At 52.9% G+C, this 24483-nt stretch overlaps 1 long non-coding RNA gene across 1 annotated transcript; it reads left to right on the top strand.

The window, feature by feature from the left end:
* The first annotated feature begins 11848 nt into the window (after positions 1-11848).
* Positions 11849-19479, top strand: LOC121273405. Its single transcript, XR_005942016.1, has 2 exons — positions 11849-12015; positions 19037-19479. It is a non-coding gene; the product is annotated as an uncharacterized LOC121273405 (long non-coding RNA).
* Positions 19480-24483: the final 5004 nt, after the last annotated feature.

The following is a 24483-nucleotide window of genomic DNA, read 5'->3' as shown; positions in this document are numbered from 1 at the left end:
AAACTCCAGCGGATACAAGCCTAACCTGTCCGACCTTCCCTCATAAAACAGGCTGCGCATTCCTGGTCTTAAGTCGGGTAACACTTCCCTCAACCCAGACGCCAAGGGTTAAATCGCGAGGGGAGGTTAAGCTCCAACGAGGGTTAAGCTCGCTGGAATCGAGAAGGTGAAGGGGAGATTTGGTCAAAGCGTTCAGGATATAAATGGGATCGGAGAGAGGGGGAGTCCATCCCTGGTGGGTCAGGGTCAGGGAGACTCAGAGAAGGGTGGGGGGGGGCGTTGGTGGGGGGCAGGCAACATCCCTAAACCACACTCAAAAGGGCTGCATTTGGAACTCCCTCCCACAAACGGCAATTGGCCCTGGAGCAGGTCATTTTAAATCAGAGATTGATAAGTTTTTACTAGCCTGCGGGATTAAGTGATACAGGATAAAAGTGGGTCAATGGACTTAGGTCACAGAGATCATTGAATGTCTGGACCTCCTGTTCCTGTGTAACAGGCTCGAGAAGGGGCTGAATGGGCCTCTCCTGTTCCTGTGTAACAGGCTCGAGAAGGGGCTGAATGGGCCTCCTCCTGTTCCTGTGTAACAGGCTCGAGAAGGGGCTGAATGGGATCCTCCTGTTCCTGTGTAACAGGCTCGAGAAGGGGCTGAATGGGATCCTCCTGTTCCTGTGTAACAGGCTCGAGAAGGGGCTGAATGGGATCCTCCTGTTCCTGTGTAACAGGCTCGAGAAGGGGCTGAATGGGCTCCTCCTGTTCCTGTGTAACAGGCTCGAGAAGGGGCTGAATGGGCCTCCTCCTGTTCCTGTGTAACAGGCTCGAGGGGCTGAATGGGCCTCCTCCTGTTCCTGTGTAACAGGCTCGAGAAGGGGCTGAATGGGCTCCTCCTGTTCCTGTGTAACAGGCTCGAGAAGGGGCTGAATGGGCCTCCTCCTGTTCCTGTGTAACAGGCTCGAGGGGCTGAATGGGCCTCCTCCTGTTCCTGTGTAACAGGCTCGAGAAGGGGCTGAATGGGATCCTCCTGTTCCTGTGTAACAGGCTCGAGAAGGGGCTGAATGGGATCCTCCTGTTCCTGTGTAACAGACTCGAGAAGGGGCTGAATGGGATCCTCCTGTTCCTGTGTAACAGACTCGAGAAGGGGCTGAATGGGATCCTCCTGTTCCTGTGTAACAGGCTCGAGAAGGGGCTGAATGGGATCCTCCTGTTCCTGTGTAACAGACTCGAGAAGGGGCTGAATGGGATCCTCCTGTTCCTGTGTAACAGACTCGAGAAGGGGCTGAATGGGATCCTCCTGTTCCTGTGTAACAGGCTCGAGAAGGGGCTGAATGGGATCCTCCTGTTCCTGTGTAACAGACTCGAGAAGGGGCTGAATGGGATCCTCCTGTTCCTGTGTAACAGACTTGAGGGACTGAATGGGATCCTCCTGTTCCTGTGTAACAGGCTCGAGGAGGGGCTGAATGGGATCCTCCTGTTCCTGTGTAACAGGCTCGAGGGGCTGAATGGGATCCTCCTGTTCCTGTGTAACAGGCTCGAGAAGGGGCTGAATGGGCCTCCTCCTGTTCCTGTGTAACAGGCTCGAGAAGGGGCTGAATGGGATCCTCCTGTTCCTGTGTAACTGGCTCGAGAAGGGGCTGAATGGGATCCTCCTGTTCCTGTGTAACTGGCTCGAGAAGGGGCTGAATGGGATCCTCCTGTTCCTGTGTAACAGGCTCGAGGGGCTGAATGGCCCTCCTCCTGTTCCTGTGTAACAGACTCGAGGGGCTGAATGGCCCTCCTCCTGTTCCTGTGTAACAGACTCGAGAAGGGGCTGAATGGGCCTCCTCCTGTTCCTGTGTAACAGGCTCGAGAAGGGGCTGAATGGGATCCTCCTGTTCCTGTGTAACAGGCTCGAGAAGGGGCTGAATGGGCCTCCTCCTGTTCCTGTGTAACAGGCTCGAGAAGGGGCTGAATGGGATCCTCCTGTTCCTGTGTAACAGGCTCGAGAAGGGGCTGAATGGCCTCCTCCTGTTCCTGTGTAACAGGCACGAGGGGCTGAATGGGCCTCCTCCTGTTCCTGTGTAACTGGATCGAGAGGGGCTGAATGGCCTCCTCCTGTTCCTGTGTAACAGGCTCGAGAAGGGGCTGAATGGGATCCTCCTGTTCCTGTGTAACAGGCTAGAGAAGGGGCTGAATGGGCCTCCTCCTGTTCCTGTGTAACAGGCTCGAGGGGCTGAATGGGATCCTCCTGTTCCTGTGTAACAGGCTCGAGGGGCTGAATGGGATCCTCCTGTTCCTGTGTAACAGGCTCGAGAAGGGGCTGAATGGGATCCTCCTGTTCCTGTGTAACAGGCTCGAGAAGGGGCTGAATGGGATCCTCCTGTTCCTGTGTAACAGGCTCGAGGGGCTGAATGGGATCCTCCTGTTCCTGTGTAACAGGCTCGAGAAGGGGCTGAATGGGATCCTCCTGTTCCTGTGTAACAGGCTCGAGAAGGGGCTGAATGGCCTCCTCCTGTTCCTGTGTAACAGGCTCGAGAAGGGGCTGAATGGGGCCTCCTCCTGTTCCTGTGTAACAGGCTCGAGAAGGGGCTGAATGGCCTCCTCCTGTTCCTGTGTAACAGGCTCGAGAAGGGGCTGAATGGGATCCTCCTGTTCCTGTGTAACAGGCTCGAGAAGGGGCTGAATGGGATCCTCCTGTTCCTGTGTAACAGGCTCGAGAAGGGGCTGAATGGCCCCCCTCCTGTTCCTGTGTAACAGGCTCGAGAAGGGGCTGAATGGCCTCCTCCTGTTCCTGTGTAACAGGCTCGAGAAGGGGCTGAATGGGATCCTCCTGTTCCTGTGTAACAGGCTCGAGGGGCTGAATGGGCCTCCTCCTGTTCCTGTGTAACAGGCTCGAGAAGGGGCTGAATGGGCCTCATCCTGTTCCTGTGTAACAGGCTCGAGAAGGGGCTGAATGGGAACCTCCTGTTCCTGTGTAACAGGCTCGAGGGGCTGAATGGGCCTCCTCCTGTTCCTGTGTAACAGGCTCGAGGGGCTGAATGGGATCCTCCTGTTCCTGTGTAACAGGCTCGAGGGGCTGAATGGGATCCTCCTGTTCCTGTGTAACAGGCTCGAGGGGCTGAATGGGATCCTCCTGTTCCTGTGTAACAGGCTCGAGGGGCTGAATGGGATCCTCCTGTTCCTGTGTAACAGGCTCAAGAAGGGGCTGAATGGGCCTCTCCTGTTCCTGTGTAACTGACTCGAGAAGGGGCTGAATGGGCCTCTCCTGTTCCTGTGTAACAGGCTCGAGAAGGGGCTGAATGGGATCCTCCTGTTCCTATGTAACAGGCTCGAGAAGGGGCTGAATGGCCTCCTCCTGTTCCTGTTTAACAGACTCGAGAAGGGGCTGAATGGGATCCTCCTGTTCCTGTGTAACAGGCTCGAGAAGGGGCTGAATGGCCTCCTCCTGTTCCTGTGTAACAGGCTCGAGGAGGGGCTGAATGGGATCCTCCTGTTCCTGTGTAACAGGCTCGAGGGGCTGAATGGGATCCTCCTGTTCCTGTGTAACAGGCTCGAGAAGGGGCTGAATGGGCCTCCTCCTGTTCCTGTGTAACAGGCTCGAGAAGGGGCTGAATGGGATCCTCCTGTTCCTGTGTAACTGGCTCGAGAAGGGGCTGAATGGGATCCTCCTGTTCCTGTGTAACTGGCTCGAGAAGGGGCTGAATGGGATCCTCCTGTTCCTGTGTAACAGGCTCGAGGGGCTGAATGGGATCCTCCTGTTCCTGTGTAACAGGCTCGAGAAGGGGCTGAATGGGATCCTCCTGTTCCTGTGTAACAGGCTCGAGAAGGGGCTGAATGGGATCCTCCTGTTCCTGTGTAACAGGCTCGAGGGGCTGAATGGGATCCTCCTGTTCCTGTGTAACAGGCTCGAGGAGGGGGCTGAATGGCCTCCTCCTGTTCCTGTGTAACAGGCTCGAGGGGCTGAATGGGATCCTCCTGTTCCTGTGTAACAGGCTCGAGGGGCTGAATGGGATCCTCCTGTTCCTGTGTAACAGGCTCGAGAAGGGACTGAATGGGATCCTCCTGTTCCTGTGTAACAGGCTCGAGGGGCTGAATGGGATCCTCCTGCTCCTGTGTAACAGGCTCGAGAAGGGGCTGAATGGGATCCTCCTGTTCCTGTGTAACAGGCTCGAGAAGGGGCTGAATGGGATCCTCCTGTTCCTGTGTAACAGGCTCGAGAAGGGGCTGAATGGGATCCTCCTGTTCCTGTGTAACAGGCTCGAGAAGGGGCTGAATGGGATCCTCCTGTTCCTGTGTAACAGGCTCGAGGGGCTGAATGGGCTCCTCCTGTTCCTGTGTAACAGGCTCGAGGGGCTGAATGGGATCCTCCTGTTCCTGTGTAACAGGCTCGAGAAGGGGCTGAATGGGATCCTCCTGTTCCTGTGTAACAGGCTCGAGAAGGGGCTGAATGGGATCCTCCTGTTCCTGTGTAACAGGCTCGAGAAGGGGCTGAATGGGATCCTCCTGTTCCTGTGTAACAGGCTCGAGAAGGGGCTGAATGGGATCCTCCTGTTCCTGTGTAACAGGCTCGAGGGGCTGAATGGGATCCTCCTGTTCCTGTGTAACAGGCTCGAGAAGGGGCTGAATGAGATCCTCCTGTTCCTGTGTAACAGGCTCGAGGGGGGCTGAATGGGATCCTCCTGTTCCTGTGTAACAGGCTAGAGAAGGGGCTGAATGGGCCTCCTCCTGTTCCTGTGTAACAAGCTCGAGGGGCTGAATGGGATCCTCCTGTTCCTGTGTAACAGGCTCGAGGGGCTGAATGGGATCCTCCTGTTCCTGTGTAACAGGCTCGAGAAGGGGCTGAATGGGATCCTCCTGTTCCTGTGTAACAGGCTCGAGAAGGGGCTGAATGGGATCCTCCTGTTCCTGTGTAACAGGCTCGAGGGGCTGAATGGGATCCTCCTGTTCCTGTGTAACAGGCTCGAGGGGCTGAATGGGATCCTCCTGTTCCTGTGTAACAGGCTCGAGAAGGGGCTGAATGGGATCCTCCTGTTCCTGTGTAACAGGCTCGAGAAGGGGCTGAATGGCCTCCTCCTGTTCCTGTGTAACAGGCTCGAGAAGGGGCTGAATGGGGCCTCCTCCTGTTCCTGTGTAACAGGCTCGAGAAGGGGCTGAATGGGATCCTCCGGTTCCTGTGTAACAGGCTCGAGAAGGGGCTGAATGGGATCCTCCTGTTCCTGTGTAACAGGCTCGAGAAGCGGCTGAATGGGATCCTCCTGTTCCTGTGTAACAGGCTCGAGAAGGGGCTGAATGGCCCTCCTCCTGTTCCAGTGTAACAGGCTCGAGAAGGGGCTGAATGGCCTCCTCCTGTTCCTGTGTAACAGGCTCGAGAAGGGGCTGAATGGGATCCTCCTGTTCCTGTGTAACAGGCTCGAGGGGCTGAATGGGCCTCCTCCTGTTCCTGTGTAACAGGCTCGAGAAGGGGCTGAATGGGATCCTCCTGTTCCTGTGTAACAGGCTCGAGAAGTGGCTGGATGGCTTCCTCCTGTTCCTGTGTAACAGACTCGAGAAGGGGCTGAATGGGATCCTCCTGTTCCTGTGTAACAGGCTCGAGAAGGAGCTGAATGGGATCCTCCTGTTCCTGTGTAACAGGCTCGAGAAGGGGCTGAATGGGATCCTCCTGTTCCTGTGTAACAGGCTCGAGGGGCTGAATGGGCCTCCTCCTGTTCCTGTGTAACAGGCTCGAGAAGGGGCTGAATGGGATCCTCCTGTTCCTGTGTAACAGGCTCGAGAAGGGGCTGAATGGCCTCCTCCTGTTCCTGTGTAACAGACTCGAGAAGGGGCTGAATGGCCTCCTCCTGTTCCTGTGTAACAGGCTCGAGGGGCTGAATGGGATCCTCCTGTTCCTGTGTAACAGGCTCGAGAAGGGGCTGAATGGCCTCCTCCTGTTCCTGTGTAACAGGCTCGAGAAGGGGCTGAATGGGATCCTCCTGTTCCTGTGTAACAGGCTCGAGAAGGGGCTGAATGGCCTCCTCCTGTTCCTGTGTAACAGACTCGAGAAGGGGCTGAATGGGATCCTCCTGTTCCTGTGTAACAGGCTCGAGGGGCTGAATGGGATCCTCCTGTTCCTGTGTAACAGGCTCGAGAAGGGGCTGAATGGCCTCCTCCTGTTCCTGTGTAACAGGCTCGAGAAGGGGCTGAATGGGATCCTCCTGTTCCTGTGTAACAGGCTCGAGAAGGGGCTGAATGGCCTCCTCCTGTTCCTGTGTAACAGGCTCGAGAAGGGGCTGAATGGGATCCTCCTGTTCCTGTGTAACAGGCTCGAGGGGCTGAATGGGATCCTCCTGTTCCTGTGTAACAGGCTCGAGAAGGGGCTGAATGGGATCCTCCTGTTCCTGTGTAACAGGCTCGAGGGGCTGAATGGCCTCCTCCTGTTCCTGTGTAACAGGCTCGAGAAGGGGCTGAATGGCCTCCTCCTGTTCCTGTGTAACAGGCTCGAGAAGGGGCTGAATGGCCTCCTCCTGTTCCTGTGTAACAGGCTCGAGAAGGGGCTGAATGGCCTCCTCCTGTTCCTGTGTAACAGACTCGAGAAGGGGCTGAATGGGATCCTCCTGTTCCTGTGTAACAGGCTCGAGAAGGGGCTGAATGGGATCCTCCTGTTCCTGTGTAACAGGCTCGAGAAGGGGCTGAATGGGATCCTCCTGTTCCTGTGTAACAGACTCGAGAAGGGGCTGAATGGGATCCTCCTGTTCCTGTGTAACAGGCTCGAGAAGGGGCTGAATGGCCTCCTCCTGTTCCTGTGTAACAGGCTCGAGGAGGAGCTGTGGGGAGTGGGGTTTGAAGGCGATTGCTACCTTTCTGATGTTAAATGGATGTGGTAAAGCATGCAGACCGATTCCAACAGTCCCTGTTCGGAGCTGAGAGGTGGGTTGGGTAGATAATGGCGGCCACTCCTCTGACATCTCCATCTCTCCCAGTCCGGACGAGCTGTGGGAAGGAGTGTCATGAGGAAATCCTCTCGTTGTCAGGGGCTAAACCTTGGTCCATTGATTTTCCAGTGACTCATTGCTCTGCAGGAATGACCACCATCAGCGTCACTACGGAGAAGATTAAACTCATCTACACGCTGCTGACCCTCGTACCACAGTGTCTGGGCATCTTGGGTGCTCTCCCTCCACCACCACCGACGCACAGTAGCAGCAGCGTGTGTACCATCTACAAGATGCACTGCAGCAACTCACCAAGGCTCCTTCGACAGCACCTTCCAAACCCACGACCACCACCATCTAGAAGGACAAGGGCAGCAGATACATGGGAACACCCCCACCTGGAAGTTCCCCTCCGAGCCACTCACCATCCTGACTTGGAAATATATCGGCTGTTCCTTCACTGTCGCTGGGTCAAAATCCCGGAACTCCCTCCCTAACAGCACGATGGGTGTACCTACACCACACGGACAAAATCCTGGAACTCCCTCCCTAACAGCGCCGTGGGTGTACCTACACCACAAGGACAAAATCCTGGAACTCCCTCCCTAACAGCGCCGTGGGTGTACCTACACCACTCGGACAAAATCCTGGAACTCCCTCCCTAACAGCGCCGTGGGTGTACCTACACCACACGGACAAAATCCTGCAACTCCATCCCTAACAGCGCCGTGGGTGTACCTACACCACACGGACAAAACCCTGGAACTCCCTCCCTAACAGCGCCGTGGGTGTACCTACACCACACGGACAAAATCCTGGAACTCCCTTACAGCGCCGTGGGTGTACCTACACCACACGGACAAAATCCTGGAACTCCCTTACAGCGCCGTGGGTGTACCTACACCACACGGACAAATTCCTGGAACTCCCTCCCTAACAGCGCCGTGGGTGTACCTACACCACACGGGACAAAATCCTGGAACTCCCTCCCTAACAGCGCCGTGTGTGTACCTACACCACATGGACAAAATCTTGGAACTCCCTCCCTAACAGCGCCGTGGGTGTACCTACACCACACGGACAAAATCCTGGAACTCCCTTACAGCACCGTGGGTGTACCTACACCACACGGACAAAATCCTGGAACTCCCTTACAGCACCGTGGGTGTACCTACACCACATGGACAAAATCTTGGAACTCCCTCCCTAACAGCGCCGTGGGTGTACCTACACCACACGGACAAATTCCTGGAACTCCCTCCCTAACAGCGCCGTGGGTGTACCTACACCACACGGACAAAATCCTGGAACTCCCTCCCTAACAGCGCCGTGTGTGTACCTACACCACACGGACAAAATCCTGGAATTCCCTCCCTAACAGCGCCGTGGGTGTACCTACACCACACGGACAAAATCCTGGAACTCCCTCCCTAACAGCACCGCGGGTGTACCTACACCACACGGAGAAAATCAAAGCTGTACTTTCAGATGTTCAGTACTGAGGGATTTGAACAGGAGGATGAGAATTGTAGGGGCTGGAGGAGGTTACAGAGATAGGGAGGGAAGGGGTGAGTGAGGGATTTGAACAGGAGGATGAGAATTGTAGGGGCTGGAGGAGGTTACAGAGATAGGGAGGGAGGGTTTGAGGAAGTGATTTGAACAGGAGGATGAGAATTGTAGGGGCTGGAGGAGGTTACAGAGATAGGGAGAGAGTGGGTGAGGGAGGGATTTGAACAGGAGGATGAGAATTGTAGGCGCTGGAGGAGGTTACAGAGATAGGGAGGGAGGGAGTGAGGGAGGGATTTGAACAGGAGGATGAGAATTGTAGGCGCTGGAGGAGGTTACAGAGATAGGGAGGGAGGGAGTGAGGGAGGGATTTGAACAGGAGGATGAGAATTGTAGGGGCTGGAGGAGGTTACAGAGATAGGGAGGGAGGGGGTGAGGGATAGATTTGAAGAGGAGGAGGAGAATTGTAAGAGGTTACAGAGATAGGGAGGGAGGCGGTGAGGGAGGGATTTCAGAAGGAGGATGAGAATTGTAGGGGCTGGAGGAGGTTACAGAGATAGGGAGGGAGGGGGTGATGGAGGGATTTCAGAAGGAGGATGAGAATTGTAGGGGCTGGAGGAGGTTACAGAGATAGGGAGGGAGGGGGTGATGGAGGGATTTCAGAAGGAGGATGAGAATTGTACGGGCTGGAGGAGGTTACAGAGATAGGGAGGGGTTTAGGGGCTGGAGGAGGTTACAGAGATAGGGAGGGGTTTAGGGGCTGGAAAAGGTTACAGAGATAGGGAGGGGTTTAGGGGCTGGAGGAGGTTACAGAGATAGGGAGGGGTTTAGGGGCTGGAGGAGGTTACAGAGATAGGGAGGGGTTTAGGGGCTGGAGGAGGTGACAGAGATAGGGAGGGGTTTAGGGGCTGGAGAAGGTTACAGAGATAGGGAGGGGTTTAGGGGCTGGAGGAGGTGACAGAGATAGGGAGGGGTTTAGGGGCTGGAGGAGGTTACAGAGGTAGGGAGGGGTTTAGGGGCTGGAGAAGGTTACAGAGATAGGGAGGGGTTTAGGGGCTGGAGGAGGTTACAGAGATAGGGAGGGGTTTAGGGGCTGGAGGAGGTTACAGAGATAGGGAGGGGTTTAGGGGCTGGAGGAGGTGACAGAGATAGGGAGGGGTTTAGGGGCTGGAGAAGGTTACAGAGATAGGGAGGGGTTTAGGGGCTGGAGGAGGTTACAGAGATAGGGAGGGGTTTAGGGGCTGGAGAAGGTTACAGAGATAGGGAGGGGTTTAGGGGCTGGAGGAGGTTACAGAGATAGGGAGGGAAGAGGGTATTCCTTTCAATCCAGCAACTATGACATAGGCCAGTTGAAGAGGAGAATCTACAATTCCCGTTCACACAGCCTCCAGAGGGACTCAGGTTCCTTTCCCAGTGTAATTCATGTATAGGCCAGGGAGCCGCAATCATTCCTCAGAATGAAGACCCATCTCCCAGATTGATTTCAGTTCATTACTTTTGTACTTTTCCTGATCACTATACATTTGAGTACATTCGAATGTATCCACTCGGTCACCGACACACCGGTCCCACGCTAACTCTATCCAGTTGAGTACATAAACACGCGATTCTGCTAACCAAGGATTCTACAGGGCTGTCTACGTAATTATATTATCCAATCGAAATTAAAACACGTGCACAAAGACCTTGGTTCTCACAACCCAAGACTGTCGGTGTTTCATCCAAGCCCCCTCTGTCCATTGTCCGTCTTCCCATATCTGCGCTAAAACTATCTGCCCCCTTCCCGATGTGAGAGGGGAGTACACCTAAACAAATTTATATCCTCCTGGTGTCTTCAACCTGACTCTCAAAGCTGCGCAATGTTCGTCTGGTCATCTTCGAATATGTTTAGCAACCATGTCTGCCTGGAGAGTTTAGGGGTTTTCAGTAAATTGTGAGTGTTCTCTGTTAGCATTTTTAATTTCCCCCTGACCCTCCCCCTCTTTTGGCCCTTGGCAAAGCCCAAACTGGTCCACATCCCGAGTTGAGAATTCCTCTCCTGGTCCTTTGGGTGGCCAGTTATCCGGACTGCCAGAGGAATCCTAAACCACAACCTTCCCTTCCCTTGTCTTCTCCCTCGGAGTATGAATAGGTCGGCGAGCTGATGAGTTCCTTTGGTTTGTTGCTGTCCGTGCCTGGAGAGGCCCTTTCCGGGTTTTATGTTGGTAGCAGAAGAGTCACGTAGCCCATCAGAGCATCATTCCTGGGACTATCGTCTTACCCATTCTGACCATCTCCCACCCATTCATCGATATTCCGGCCGTAGCATAGGAAGGAGCTGATTGGGCTAAACTCCTGCCCGATTGGGTGGCTAGATCCTGTTGAACACGCACCCTCCCCGCCCCCCTTGTGATGTGCTCTCTAGAAGCTTCTACATTCGATCGAGCCGTTCTTGTGGCTCCCTGCATGGCTGAGTGTGCTATTCTGACAGGAGTTTCATCAGCGAACAAGCTGTCATCCCACCAAGGGTCTGAACAAGAATCCTGTGCTTCCTGCTGACAAATGGAAGCCTCTCCTGTAGTAAAAGGATCGGTCACCTGTAGGCAGAAACTCGGGTTGCTGGCGCAAAGTAAGTCCCCATAAAGGAACTCAGCCTCACTGGTCCTGAAGCACCATTGTGTTGAGGATACCTGAATCACCTGAAATGCTTCCTGAATCAGTAAAGCGGTGAATGTAACTTTGCTGGTGTTCATGCCAGCGTTTGGCATGAGCTCACAATGTAATTTCTTGATTCTGAACAAGTCTCTGGTACTCATCAGTATTTTAGGATATATATCCACATAGCCCTACGCGGATAACATTCCCCACCACCACCCCCCCCCCCCCCCCCCCACCCCGCTTTATCTACTCCTAGGGACTCGAACCAATAGCAGTTCAGGAAACACCGGTTTGGATGATGTTCTTGAGGAATGGGTGTGATGAGTTTTATAACTCTGGGCTCTCCTCCGCCTTGAGGTTGTGTAACGTTGGGTGCTGGCTTTAGCTCAGCGGTTACTTGGCTTATCTCAGCCTCTTGTTCACCGGCTTGTTGTGTAATCACCAATCGCTGCCGCTCCTTGTGTAAACCTGTGAGGTTTCGTTGGTAAACTGACTCGAACGTGTGTGTTCAGGAATTGTCCCCAAACCTGATATCCTCCTTGTCAGATTTGACCCCATCGGTTGGATCTCGCGCTGGCATTTCACGTGCTCTCCCTGTGGACTCGCGACTCGGCTGGGTCTATAATCCCGTCAGCCTAAGGATCTGTAGCAGACCCTCTCCTTGTAGCTCCCCAGGGGTCAGGGTATATCCTGTCCCACGCGCACTGTAGTTCAACCCTCGGGCAGAGGTATTGCAGCCATCATCATTTAAGTCACAGATCCGACAAGAATTAAGCCTGGAATTGGCATTCCCAAGTAGCCCTCTGATGTCTCCCAGTATACTCCTTTTTAACTTGGCCTGTGCTTTTGATCTAATTCCCAGAACGAGTCGAAATTCATAGTCATTGTCTATCCTCTTCAGTTGGCTTCTAGCGCGTTTTATGGAATTCTGGTGGTGTGACAAGTGGGTCTGTAACACTGACAGGAGTCATCCTAAGATTTTCTTGAGGTCAGTTTCTCTATTATCTTGGTTGTTTAAAATGTTTCCTTGCTCTCTAGGCTGTATTAACTATTCCACGTCAACGGGGATCTCTGCCTCCAGATCTTTGCTTATCTCCCACCGTGTGGTTCCAATACCTCAGTGGATGGCCAGATTATCAAATTCACTTCCCTTAAAGCAGTTTGTACATCATGGTGTCCTCTTTCTCCTACCCTTAATCCTTTCCTCATACCATTTTACACACGCAGTAGCTACCATCTTATCTCCTTCAGGTTGTCTGCAGAGACTTTACTGTCCAATAAAGTATTCTCATAACAGTTTAAAAGCAGAATTCAGGCATTGACATGTTTTGCTGCCTTATCTAGTTCTCAAACAACATCTTATGCCTCAAAAGTCACCCACTAAAGTTATGTCAGACCTTTTTCTAGCATTACCCCAGATTCATCAACTCGGCCAAAGATTGGATTTCTGCCAAACTTTGCCAAGGTCTTGAGCTTGGCTTCATATTTTGGGAACAGACGTTACAAACACCAGTGCTTGCAGTATTTGAATTGGTGCCAATTGCTGTCAAAAGCCCTTTAAAATAAAAGAAATCCCTTTTGAGAACTTGGTCAAGGACCAATCCTCAAATTTTTAAACTTTCTAAGAGCTGTAATTCACGCTACCAAAACTAAAACTCTGCTTCATGTGTATCCAGATGAGAATTCCATATGTTTATCGACAAATTCCTTATCTCTGAATAACATCCTTGTTATTCAAAGTAACCTGTTAAATGACCCTGCAATTTACATCTCAAAGTCCCAAATTCAAATTCCAGTGCTGTCGGGATGCAGATTTCCTTCAATATTTAATTCATCTCTTCAAAAGAAACCCCTTTTTATCCATTGGAACCACCTAGACCGTGTGATTATGTCTTCTGGTTTTCCAGGTATCCTTTTGAATTTCAGGTAATTCATTTCCCCTCAGAATTTTCCAACAGGAACCAGTGTGTATCAATCCCAGTCATCCTGGGAGCTGATGATATGAGGGTTACTCCCTACTAGGCTGCAACGTGCTGGTACAAGGGTTGGTTCATCTCAAAGGCAAACCCTGTTTTATCTTTATGATACCTTCAAACTGCGATTTTTGCCAGAAATCTCATCTCAAACCTTATAGTCAAAACTTTGGAACATATGAGTAAACTTTTCTTGTAATTCAATATGACGCTTTTGACTATAAAGTGCTGAACTATACACACAAATGACAATTTAGGGACAAAAACATGTTAAAACTCACATACAAATGCTTCCTTGCACACAAACAAACACACGTATAAAGGTATGTATCGATAATCCTATAATGTTGAAATTAACTCTAAACAAAGCTTCAAAATAGCAGTGGGGTAAGAAAGGGATCTTGGAGGCTCCACCTATATGGACAGTCAAACTGACTGAAGCCCACATTTCCCCCCCCCCACAATAAAACAGGGACCCACAGATCCCCCCAGCACCTGGGGCTCAACACCCCCCACAATAAACAAGACTCAACCCACCCCCCACACAATAAACAGGACTAAAGATGCACTGCAGGAATTCACCAAGGCTCCTTCGACAGCATCTTCCAAACCCACGACCACTACCATCTAGAAGGACAAGGGCAGCAGACACATGGGAACACCCCCACCTGGAAGTTCCCCTTCAAGTCACTCACAATCTTGACTTGGAAATATATTGGCCGTTCCTTCACTGTCGCTGGGTTAAAATCCTGGAACTCCTTCCCTAACAGCGCCGTGGGTGTACCTACACCACACGGATAAAATCCTGGAACTACCTCCCTAACAGCGCCGTGGGACTACCTACACCACACGGAAAAAATCCTGGAACTCCCTCCCTAACAGCGCCGTGGGTGTACCTACACCACACGGACAAAATCCTGGAACTCCCTCCCTAACAGCGCCGTGGGTGTACCTACACCACACGGACAAAATCCTGGAACTCCCTCCCTAACAGCGCCGTGGGTGTACCTACAACACACGGATAAAATCCTGGAACTACCTCCCTAACAGCGCCGTGGGACTACCTACACCACACGGAAAAAATCCTGGAACTCCCTCCCTAACAGCGCCGTGGGTGTACCTACACCACACGGACAAAATCCTGGAACTCCCTCCCTAACAGCGCCGTGGGTGTACCTACACCACACGGACAAAATCCTGGAACTCCCTCCCTAACAGCACCGTGGGTGTACCTACACCACACGGACAAAATCCTGGTACTCCCTCCCTAACAGCGCCGTGGGTGTACCTACACCACACGGACAAAATCCTGGAACTCCCTCCCTAACAGCGCCGTGGGTGTACCTACACCACACGGACAAACTCCTGGAACTCCCTCCCTAACAGCGGTGTGGGTGTACCTACACCACACGGAAAAAATCCTGGAACTCCCTCCCTAACAGCGCCGTGGGTGTACCTACACCACACGGACAAACTCCTGGAACTCCCTCCCTAACAGCGCCGTGGGTGTACCTACACCACACGGACAAAGTTCTTGTTATATAAATACAAGTCGAAATCGTTGTGATAGCTTGGCCAAAAATTCCTTTGTGACTCAGTCAGAACGGCCATTAGAACCTTCAATATCCTAACAGTAACAAATCTCTGACAGTGCAGCACTCCCTCAGTACTGACCCTCTGACAGTGCAGCACTCCCTCAGTACTGACCCTCTGACAGGGCAGCACTCCCTCAGTACTAACCCTCTGACAGTGCGGCACTCCCTCAGTATTGAACTTCCGACAGTGCATCACTCCCTCAGTACTTAACCTCTGACAGTGCAGCACTCCCTCAGTACTGACCCTCTGAGAGTGCAGCACTCCCTCAGTACTGACCCTCTGACAGTGCGGCACTCCCTCAGTAATGACCCTCTGACAGTGCAGCACCCCCTCAGTACTGACCATCTCACAATGCAGCACTCCCTCAGTACTGACCCTCCGAAAGTGCAGCAAACCCTCAGTACTGACCCTCTGACAGTGCGGCACTCCCTCAGTACTGACCCTGTGACAGTGCGGCACTCCCTCAGTAATGACCCTCTGACAGTGCAGCACTCCCTCAGTACTGACCATCTCACAATGCAGCACTCCCTCAGTACTGACCCTCCGAAAGTGCAGCAAACCCTCAGTACTGACCCTCTGACAGTGCGGCACTACCTCAGTACTGACCGTGTGACAGTGCGGCACTCCCTCAGTACTGACCATCTGACAGTGCGGCACTCCCTCAGTACTGACCCTGTGACAGTGCGGCACTCCCTCAGTACTGACCCTCTGACAGTGCAGCACTCCCTCAGTACTGACCCTCTGACAGTGCAGCACTCCCTCAGTACTGACCCTCTGACAGTGCAGCAAACCCTCAGTACTGACCCTCTGACAGTGCAGCGCTCCCACAGCACTGACCCTCTGACACTGTGATACTCCTTCAGAAGGTGCTCTACGCTGTCCGCATCAAAAACTCCGAGGACAGGTACAGCACGGGGTTAGATACAGAGTAAAGCTCACTCTACACCGTCCCCATCAAACACTCCCAGGACAGGTACAGCACGGGGTTAGATACAGAGTAAATCTCCCTCTACACTGTCCCCATCAAACACTCCCAGGACAGGTACAGCACGGGGTTAGATACAGAGTAAATCTCCCTCTACACCGTCCCCATCAAACACTCCCAGGACAGGTACAGCACGGGGTTAGATACAGAGTAAACCTCCCTCTGCACCGTCCCCATCAAACACTCCCAGGACAGGTACAGCACGGGGTTAGATACAAAGTAAATCTCCCTCTACACTGACCCCATCAAACATTCCCAGGACAGGTACAGCACGGGGTTAGATACAGAGTAAAACTCCCTCTACACTGTCCCCATCAAACACTCCCAGGACAGGTACAGCACGGGGTTAGATACAGAGTAAATCTCCCTCTACACTGTCTCCATCAAACACTCCCAGGACAGGTACAGCACGGAGTTAGATACAGAGTAAATCTCCCTCTACACCGTCCCCATCAAACACTCCCAGGACAGGTACAGCACGGGGTTAGATACAGAGTAAATCTCCCTCTACACCATCCCCATCAAACACTCCCAGGACAGGTACAGCACGGGGTTAGATACAGAGTAAATCTCCCTCTACATTGTCCCCATCAAACACTCCCAGGACAGGTACAGCACGGGGTTAGATACAGAGTAAATCTCCCTCTACACTGTCTCCATCAAACACTCCCAGGACAGGTACAGCACGGGGTTAGATACAGAGTAAATCTCCCTCTACACCGTCCCCGTCAAACACTCCCAGGACAGGTACAGCACGGGGTTAGATACAGAGTAAATCTCCCTCTACACCGTCCCCATCAAACACTCCCAGGACAGGTACAGCACGGGGTTAGATACAGTGTAAATCTCCCTCTACACTCTCCCCTGTGTTAATTCCCTCTTCATTCTCCCTGGGCTCCATGTCTATCTCTCTTTCAGTTTGCAGATTCTCTCTCTCTCCCTCCCTTTAGTTCACTCTGATGTGTGTTTTCTGTTCAGTCTCATTCTCTCCCTGTTCCTGACTCTCTGGATCTTTATTGGAAACAGAGAACATTCCCAGTCGGAGCCTCGGGCTACTCACTGACTGAGAATTCCCCTTAAACCAGCTGACGGTGAATTCCCAATATGAAAATCAGGGGGTGGGATCAGTTCCTCTCCGGATCCTTTATAAAGAGCAGCCTTACCCAGAGTCCCCAGACTTTCAGACCAGACGGGAATCTCGACGTTGTCAATAAGTCTCTTAGTGAGATGTTGGGGAATCTCTCAGCAGCCCCCTGAGTCTCTCCCCCACCAATCTCCCCCTCTCTCTGTCTCTCTCTCTATCTCCCCTCTGTCTCTCTCTCTTTCTCTCTGTCTCTCTCTGTCTCTCTCTCTCTCCCCCTCTCTCTGTCTCTCTCTCTCTATCTGTCTCTCTCTGTCTCTTTCTCTCTGCCCCTCTCTCTGTCTCTCTCTCTCTCTGTCTTCTCTCTCTCTCTGTATCTCTCTCTCCCCCTCTCTCTGTCTCTCTCTCTCCCCCTCTCTCTGTCTCTCTCTCTCCCCCTCTCTCTGTCTCTCTCTCTCTCTATCTGTCTCTCTCTCTCTGTCTTCTCTCTGAATCTCTCTCCCTCTCTAACTATCTGTCTGTCTCCTTCTGTCTTCTCTTGGTCTGTCTCGCTTTGTCTCTCTCTCCCTATCCCTGTACCTCTGCCTGTCTGTCTGCCTCCCCCCTCTGTGCCTCTCTGTCTCTCTCTCTCTGTCTGTCTCCCTCTCTGCCTCCCTCTCTCTCTCTCATTGTCCCTCTCTCTCTCTGTCTGTCTATCTCTGTCTCTCTTTCTCTCTGTCTCTTTCTCTCCCTATCTATCTCAGTCCATCTCTCTCTCTCTATCTCTATTTTTCTTTGTGTGTGTCTCTCTCTCTGTCTCTCTCTCTGTCTCTCTCTCTGTCTCTCTCTGTCTGTCTCTCTCTGTCTGTCTCTCTCTCTTTCTCTCTCTCTGTCTCTGTCTCTCTCTGTCTCTGTCTCTCTCTCTGTCTCTGTCTCTCTCTCTCTCTGTCTCTCTCTCTCTGTCTCTCTCTCTCTATCTGCTCTCTCTGTCTCTCTGAGCCCTCTCTCTCTCTCTCTGCCCTATCTCTGTGTCCCTTTCTCTCTCTCTCTCTCTTTGTATCTCTGAGCCTTGCTCTCTCCCCGTCACTCTCAGTTTCTCTCCCCAGTCTCTCTCCTGTATCCCACTCTCACTCTCCCCTCACTTTCCCCCTCTTCTTCTCTGTGCCACTCTCTATCTGTCACTTTATCAGTCTCTCAGTCTATCTCACTCTGTCTGTCTTTTTCTGTCTCTGTTTGGATGTCGGTCTCCCTGCCTGTACCTCTCTCTCTCTCTCTGAATTTTGCTCTGCTCTCTGTCCTGGCTCCAGACCCACCCCATTAACCGTCTGTCTCCCACTCTCTGTCTCTCTCACTCTTACAATCCTCTCTTTCCCTCTCTCGTTCTCACTCTCTGTCTCACTCCCACATCTCTCTCTGTCTCTGTCTGTCTGTCTCACTCTCTCTGTCTCTCTCTTTCTCTCTATCTGTCTCTCCCTGTCTGTCTTTCTCCCTCTCTTTCCATCCATATCACTCCCTTCTTTCTCTATCTCCCTGTCTCTGCTTCTTTCACTTTCTGTCTCTCTCTCTGCTTCTCACACTCTGTTTCTGTCCCTCTGTCTCAGTCCCTCTCACTGTCTCTCTCTTTCTGTTCCTCTCTCTCTCTGTCTCTCTCTCTCTCTCTGTCTCTCTCTCTGTCTCTCTCTGTCTGTCTCTCTCTCTCACTCAATCTCTCTCTTTCCCTGTCTCTGTCTTTCTCCCTCTCTGTCTCTGTCCCTCTGCCTCGCTCTCTACCTCTCTCTCGCTGTCACTCTCACTCTCTCTATCTCTCCCTCTCTTCTTATTTCCCTCTGTCTTTCTCCTTCTGTCTTTCTGTCTCTCTCTCTCCTTCTGTCTCGTTCTCTCTCTTTCCAAGATCCAAGGAAGAGGCATTTAAATTGGCCAGAAAAAAAAACAGACCTGAGGACTGGGAGCAGTTTAGAATTCAGTAAAGGAGGATCAAGGGATTGATTACGAAGGGGAAATAGATTATGTGAATAAGCTTGCAGGGAACATAAAAACTGAGTGTAAAAGTTTCTATAGGTATGTGAAGAGATAAAGATTGGTGAAGACAAATGCAGGTCCCTTACAGTCAGAAACAGGGGAATTTATAATGGGGAACAAAGAAATGGGTGACCAACTAAACACAGACTTTGGTTCTGTCTTCGCAAAGGAGAAACTAATAACATACCAGAAATGTTGGGGAACACAGGGGTTAGTGAGAGGGAGGAACTGAAAGAAATCAGTGTTAGTATCTCCCCCTCCTTTTCTCTCTGTGCTCTAACTCTACCTTTCTGTCTCTGTTTCTGTCTCTCCTGTACTTGTGCCAATCTTCAATTCAATAACTCTCTCCCAATTTGCTCTGCTCCCTCTCTCCCAGATTTGACCCGCTTTTGCCAAATATGTTTCCTGACTGGGACCCAGAGAGTCGAGATTGAAGAGGATTCTGGAAGCTGTGAGAGATGGAGCGACTGACACTGATTAACAAATGTGGAAAGAGCCTTCGTGTCAAAGTGGATCACTGTGGGAAAACAGATTTTGAAATTTGCGCTGAAGTGGGCTGTATAGGAATCTACGATCGATCCATATGCATCACTGCTGAGTACAAGACCGGGTATTTTTGGCCATTTAGAACATTATGGAAAGGAGAGAAGAAAATAACTACAGAAAAAACCATCATATTGTCCAGGTCAAGCGTGATTGGTAAAATCGAGATCAAAAAGGCAAATTAGGGATGTGTAATTCCTGATCCTGTGCCTCCCCCAGGTCAGGATAAGATCACCCTGTGTCCCAAAATACAATAAACTGATCAATGAAACTTCACCCGGACTCCTCACTATCTCCAACTGCAGCAGCTTTCAACACAGCCCATCACTCACACAAACCATCAGTGTCAGGGACAGAGAGTAGCAGAGACACCAACACCAGGACTGAGGGAGTGCAGCACTGTCAGAAGGTGAGAACTGAGGGAGTGCCGCACTGTCAGAGAATCAGTACTGAGGGAGTACTGCACTGTCAGAGGGTCAGTACTGAGGGAGTGCTGCACTGTCAGAGGGTCTGTACTGAGGGAGTGTCGCACAGTCAGACGGTCAGCACTGAGGGAGTGCCGCACTGTCAGAGGGTCAGTACTGAGGGAGTGCTGCACTGTCAGACGGTCAGTACTGAGGGAGTGCTGCACTGTCAGAGGGTCAGTACTGAGGGAGTGCAGCACTGTCAGAGGGTCAGTACTGAGGGAGTGCTGCACTGTCAGAGGGTCAGTACTGAGGGAGTGCTGCACTGTCAGAGGGTCAGTACTGAGGGAGTGCAGCACTGTCAGAGGGTCAGTACTGAGGGAGTGCTGCACTGTCAGAGGGTCAGTGCTGAGGGAGTGTCGCACTGTCAGACGGTCAGCACTGCGGGAGTGCCGCACTGTCAGATGGTCAGTATTGAGGGAGTGCTGCACTGTCAGAGGGTCAGTACTGAGGGAGTGCTGCACTGTCAGAGGGTCAGAGCTGAGGGAGTGCCGCACTGTCAGAGGGTCAGCACTGAGGGAGTGCCGCACTGTCAGATGGTCAGTATTGAGGGAGTAATGCACTGTCAGAGTGTCAGTGCTGAGGGAGTGCCGCACTGTCAGATGGTCACTACTGAGGGAGTGCCGCACTGTCAGAGGGCCAGTACTGAGGTAGTGCTGCACTGTCAGAAGATCAGTACTGAGGGAGTGCTGCACTGTCGGAGGGTCAGTACTGAGGGAGTGCTGCACTGTCAGAGGGTCATTGCTGAGGGAGTGCTGCACTGTCAGAGGGTCAGTACTGAGGGAGTGCTGCACTGTCAGAGGGTCAGTACTGAGGGAGTGCTGCACTGTCAGGGGGTCATTGCTGAGGGAGTGCTGCACTGTCAGAGAGTCAGTACTGAGGGAGTGCTGCACTGTCAGAGGGTCAGTACTGAGGGAGTGCTGCACTGTCAGAGGGTCAGTACTGAGGGAGTGCCGCACTGTCAGAGGGTCAGTACTGAGGGAGTGCCGCACTGTCAGGGGGTCATTGCTGAGGGAGTGCTGCACTGTCAGAGGGTCAGTACTGAGGGAGTGCAGCACTGTCAGAGTGTCAGTACTGAGGGAGTGCCGAACGGTCAGAGGGTCAGTACTGAGGGAGTGACGCACTGTCGGCAGGTCGGTACTGAGGGAGTGCTGCACTGTCGTAGGGTCAGTACTGAGGGCGTGCTGCACTGTCGGATGGTCAGTACTGAGGGAGTGCTGCAGAGTCAGAGGGTCAGTAATGAGGGAGTGCTGCACTGTCAGAGGGTCAGTACTGAGGGAGTGCTGCACTGTCAGAGAGTCATTATTGAGGGAGGGCTGCAACGTCACAGGGTCAGTACTGAGGGAGTGCAGCACTGTCAGAGGGTCAGTAATAAGGGAGTGCTGCACTGTCAGAGGGTCAGTATTTAGGGAGAGCCGCACTGTCAGAGGGTCAGTACTGAGGGAGTGCAGCACTGTCAGAGGGTCAGTACTGAGGGAGTGCTGCACTGTCATAGGGTCAGTACTGAGGGAGTGCTGCACTGTCAGAGGGTCAGCATTGAGGGAGTGCCGCACTGTCAGAGGGTCAGTACTGAGGGAGTGCAGCACTGTCAGAGGGTCAGTACTGAGGGAGTGCAGCACTGTCAGAGTGTCAGTATTGAGGGAGTGCTGCACTGTCAAGGGTCAGTGCTGAGGGAGTGCCGCATTGTCGGAAGGGTCAGTACTGAGGGAGTGCTGCATTGTCAGAGGGTCAGTACTGAGGGAGTGCCGCACTTTCAGATGGTCAGTATTGAGGGAATGCTGCACTGTCAGAGCGTCAGTACTGAGGGAGTGCTGCACTGTCAGAGGTTCAGTACTGAGGGAGTGCTGCACTGTCAGCGGGTCAGTACTGAGGGAGTGCTGAACTGTCAGAGGGTCAGTACTGAGGGAGTGCTGAACTGTCAGAGGGTCAGTACTGAGGGAGTGCTGTACTGTCCGAGCGTCAGTACTGAGGGAGTGCTGCACTGTCAGAGGGTCATTGCTGAGGGAGTGCTGCACTGTCAGATGGTCAGTACTGATGAGTGCTGCACTGTCAGAGGATCAGTACTGAGGGAGTGCCGAAATGTCAGAGGGTCAGTACTGAGGGAGTGCTGCACTGTCAGAGGGTCAGTACTGAGGGAGTGCTGCACTGTCAGATGTTCAGTACTGATGAGTGCTGCACTGTCAGAGGATCAGTACTGAGGGAGTGCCGCACTGTCAGAGGGTCAGTACTGAGGGAGTGCTGCACTGTCAGAGGGTCAGTACAGAGGGAGTGCCGCAATGTCAGAGGGTCAGTACTGAGGGAGTGCTGCACTTTCAGAGGGTAAGAACTGAGGGAGTGCTGCACAGTCAGAGGGTCAGTAATGAGGGAGTGCTGCACTGTCAGAGGGTCAGTACTGAGGCAGTGCTGCAATGTCAGATGGTCAGTAATGATGGAGTGCCGCACTGTCAGAGGGTCAGTACTGAGGGAGTGCAGTACTGTCAGAGGGTCAGTACTGAGGGAGTGCTGCACTGTCAGATAGTCAGGACTGAGGGAGTGCTGCACTGTCAGAGGGTCAGTACTGAGGGAGTGCTGCACTGTCAGAGGTTCAGTACTGAGGGAGTGCTGCACTGTCAGAGGGTCAGTACTGAGGAGTGCTGCACTGTCAGAGGGTCAGTACTGAGGGAGTGCTGCACTGTCAGATGGTCAGGACTGAGGGAGTGCTGCACTGTCAGATGGTCAGTACTGAGGGAGTGCCGCACTGTCAGAGGGTCAGTTCTGAGGGAGTGCTGTACTGTCAGAGGGTCAGTACTGAGGGAGTGCTGCACTGTCAGAGGGTCAGTACTGAGGGAGTGTTGCCCTGTCAGAGGATGAGTACTGAGGGAGTGCTGCACTGTCAGAGAGGCAGTACTGAGGGAGTGCTGCACTGTCAGAGGGTCAGTACTGAGGGAGTGCTGCACTGTCAGAGGATCAGTACAGAGGGAGCGCCGCATTGTCAGAGGGTCAGTAATGAGGGAATGCTGCACTGTCAGAGGGTCAGTACTGAGGGAGTGCCTCACTGTCAGAGGGTCAGTACTGAGGTAGTACCGCACTGTGAGAGGGTCAGTCCTGAGGGAGTGCTGCACTCTCAGAGGGTCAGTACTGAGGGAGTGCTGCACTGTCAGAGGGTCAGTACAGAGGGAGTGCTGTATTGTCGGAGTGTCAGTACTGAGAAAGTGCTGCACTGTCAGAGGGTCATTGCTGAGGAAGTGCCGCACTGTCAGAGGGTCAGTACTGAGGGAGTGCAGTACTGTCAGAGGGTCAGTACTGAGGGAGTGCTGCGCTGTCAGATTGTCGGTATGGAGGGAGTGCCGCCCTGTCAGATAGTCAGTACTGAGGGAGTGCTGCACTGTCAGAGGGTCAGTACTGAGGGAGTGCTGCACTGTCAGAGGGTCAGTACTGAGGGAGTGTTGCCCAGTCAGAGGATCAGTACTGAGGGAGTGCTGCACTGTCAGAGGGGCCGTACTGAGGGAGTGCTGCAGTGTCAGAGGGTCAGTACTGAGGGAGTGCTTCACTGTCAGAGGGTCAGTACTGAGGGAGTGCTGCACTGTCAGAGGGTCAGTACTGAGGGAGTACTGCACCGTCAGAGGGTCAGTACTGAGGGAGTGCCGCACTGTCAGGGGGTCAGTACTGAGGGAGTGCTGCACTGTCAGAGCGTCAGTACTGAGGGAGTGCTGCACTGTCAGAGGGTCAGTACTGAGGGAGTGCAGCAATGTCAGAGGCTCAGTACTGAGGGAGTGCTGCACTGTCGGAGGGTCAGTACTGAGGTAGTGCCGCACTTTCAGAGGGTCAGTACTGAGGGAGAGCTGCAGTGTTGGAGCGTCAGTACTGAGGGAGTGCTGCACTGTCAGAGGTTAAGTACTGTGGGAGTGCTGCAATGTCAGAGTGTCAGTCCTGAGGGAGTGCTGCACTGTCAGAGGGTCAGTACAGAGGGAATTGTGCACTGTCAGAGGGTCAGTAGTGAAACAGTGCCGCCGTTTCAGAGGGTCAGTACTGAGGAGTGCTGCACTGTCAGAGGGTCAGTACTGAGGTAGTGCTGCACTGTCAGAGGTTCAGTACTGAGGGAGTGCCGCACTGTCAGATGGTCACTGCTGAGGCAGTGCTGCACTGTCGGAGGGTCAGTACTGAGAGAGTGCCACACTGTCAGAGGGTCAGTACTGGGGGAGTGCAGCACTGTCAGAGGGTCAGTGCTGAGGGAGGGCTGCATTGTCAGAGAGTCAATTTTGAGGGAGTGCCGCACTGTCAGAGGGTCAGTACTGAGGGAGTGCTGCACTGAGAGAGGGACGTACTGAGGGAGTGCTGCACTGTCAGAGGGTCAGTACTGAGGGAGTGCTGCACTGTCAGAGTGTCAGTAATGAGGGAGTGCTGCACTGTCAGAGGGTGAGTACTGAGGGAGTGCTGCACTGTCAGAGGGTCAGTGCTGAGTGAGTGCTGCATTGTCAGAGGTTCAGTACTGAGGAAGTGCTGCACTGTCAGAGTGTCAGTACTGAGGGAGTGCCGCACTGTCAGCGGGTCAGTACAGAGGGAGTGTTGCACTATCAGAGGGTCAGTACTGAGGGAGTGCTGCACTGTCAAAGGGTCAGTACTGAGGGAGTGTTGCACTGTCAGAGGGTCAGTACTGAGGGAGTGATGCATTGTCAGAGGGTCAGTGCTGAGGGAGTGCAGCACTGTCAGAGAGTCAGTACTGAGGGAGTGCCGCACTGTCAGAGGGTCAGTAGTGAGGGAGTGCTGCACTGTCAGAGGGTCAGTACTGAGGGAGTGCTGCACTGTCAGAGGGTCAGTACTGAGGGTGTGCTGCACT

Source organism: Carcharodon carcharias (genome assembly GCF_017639515.1).
Source record: "Carcharodon carcharias isolate sCarCar2 chromosome 9 unlocalized genomic scaffold, sCarCar2.pri SUPER_9_unloc_1, whole genome shotgun sequence".
Lineage (NCBI taxonomy): Eukaryota > Metazoa > Chordata > Chondrichthyes > Lamniformes > Lamnidae > Carcharodon > Carcharodon carcharias.
This window is presented reverse-complemented; position numbering and strand designations above follow the sequence as displayed.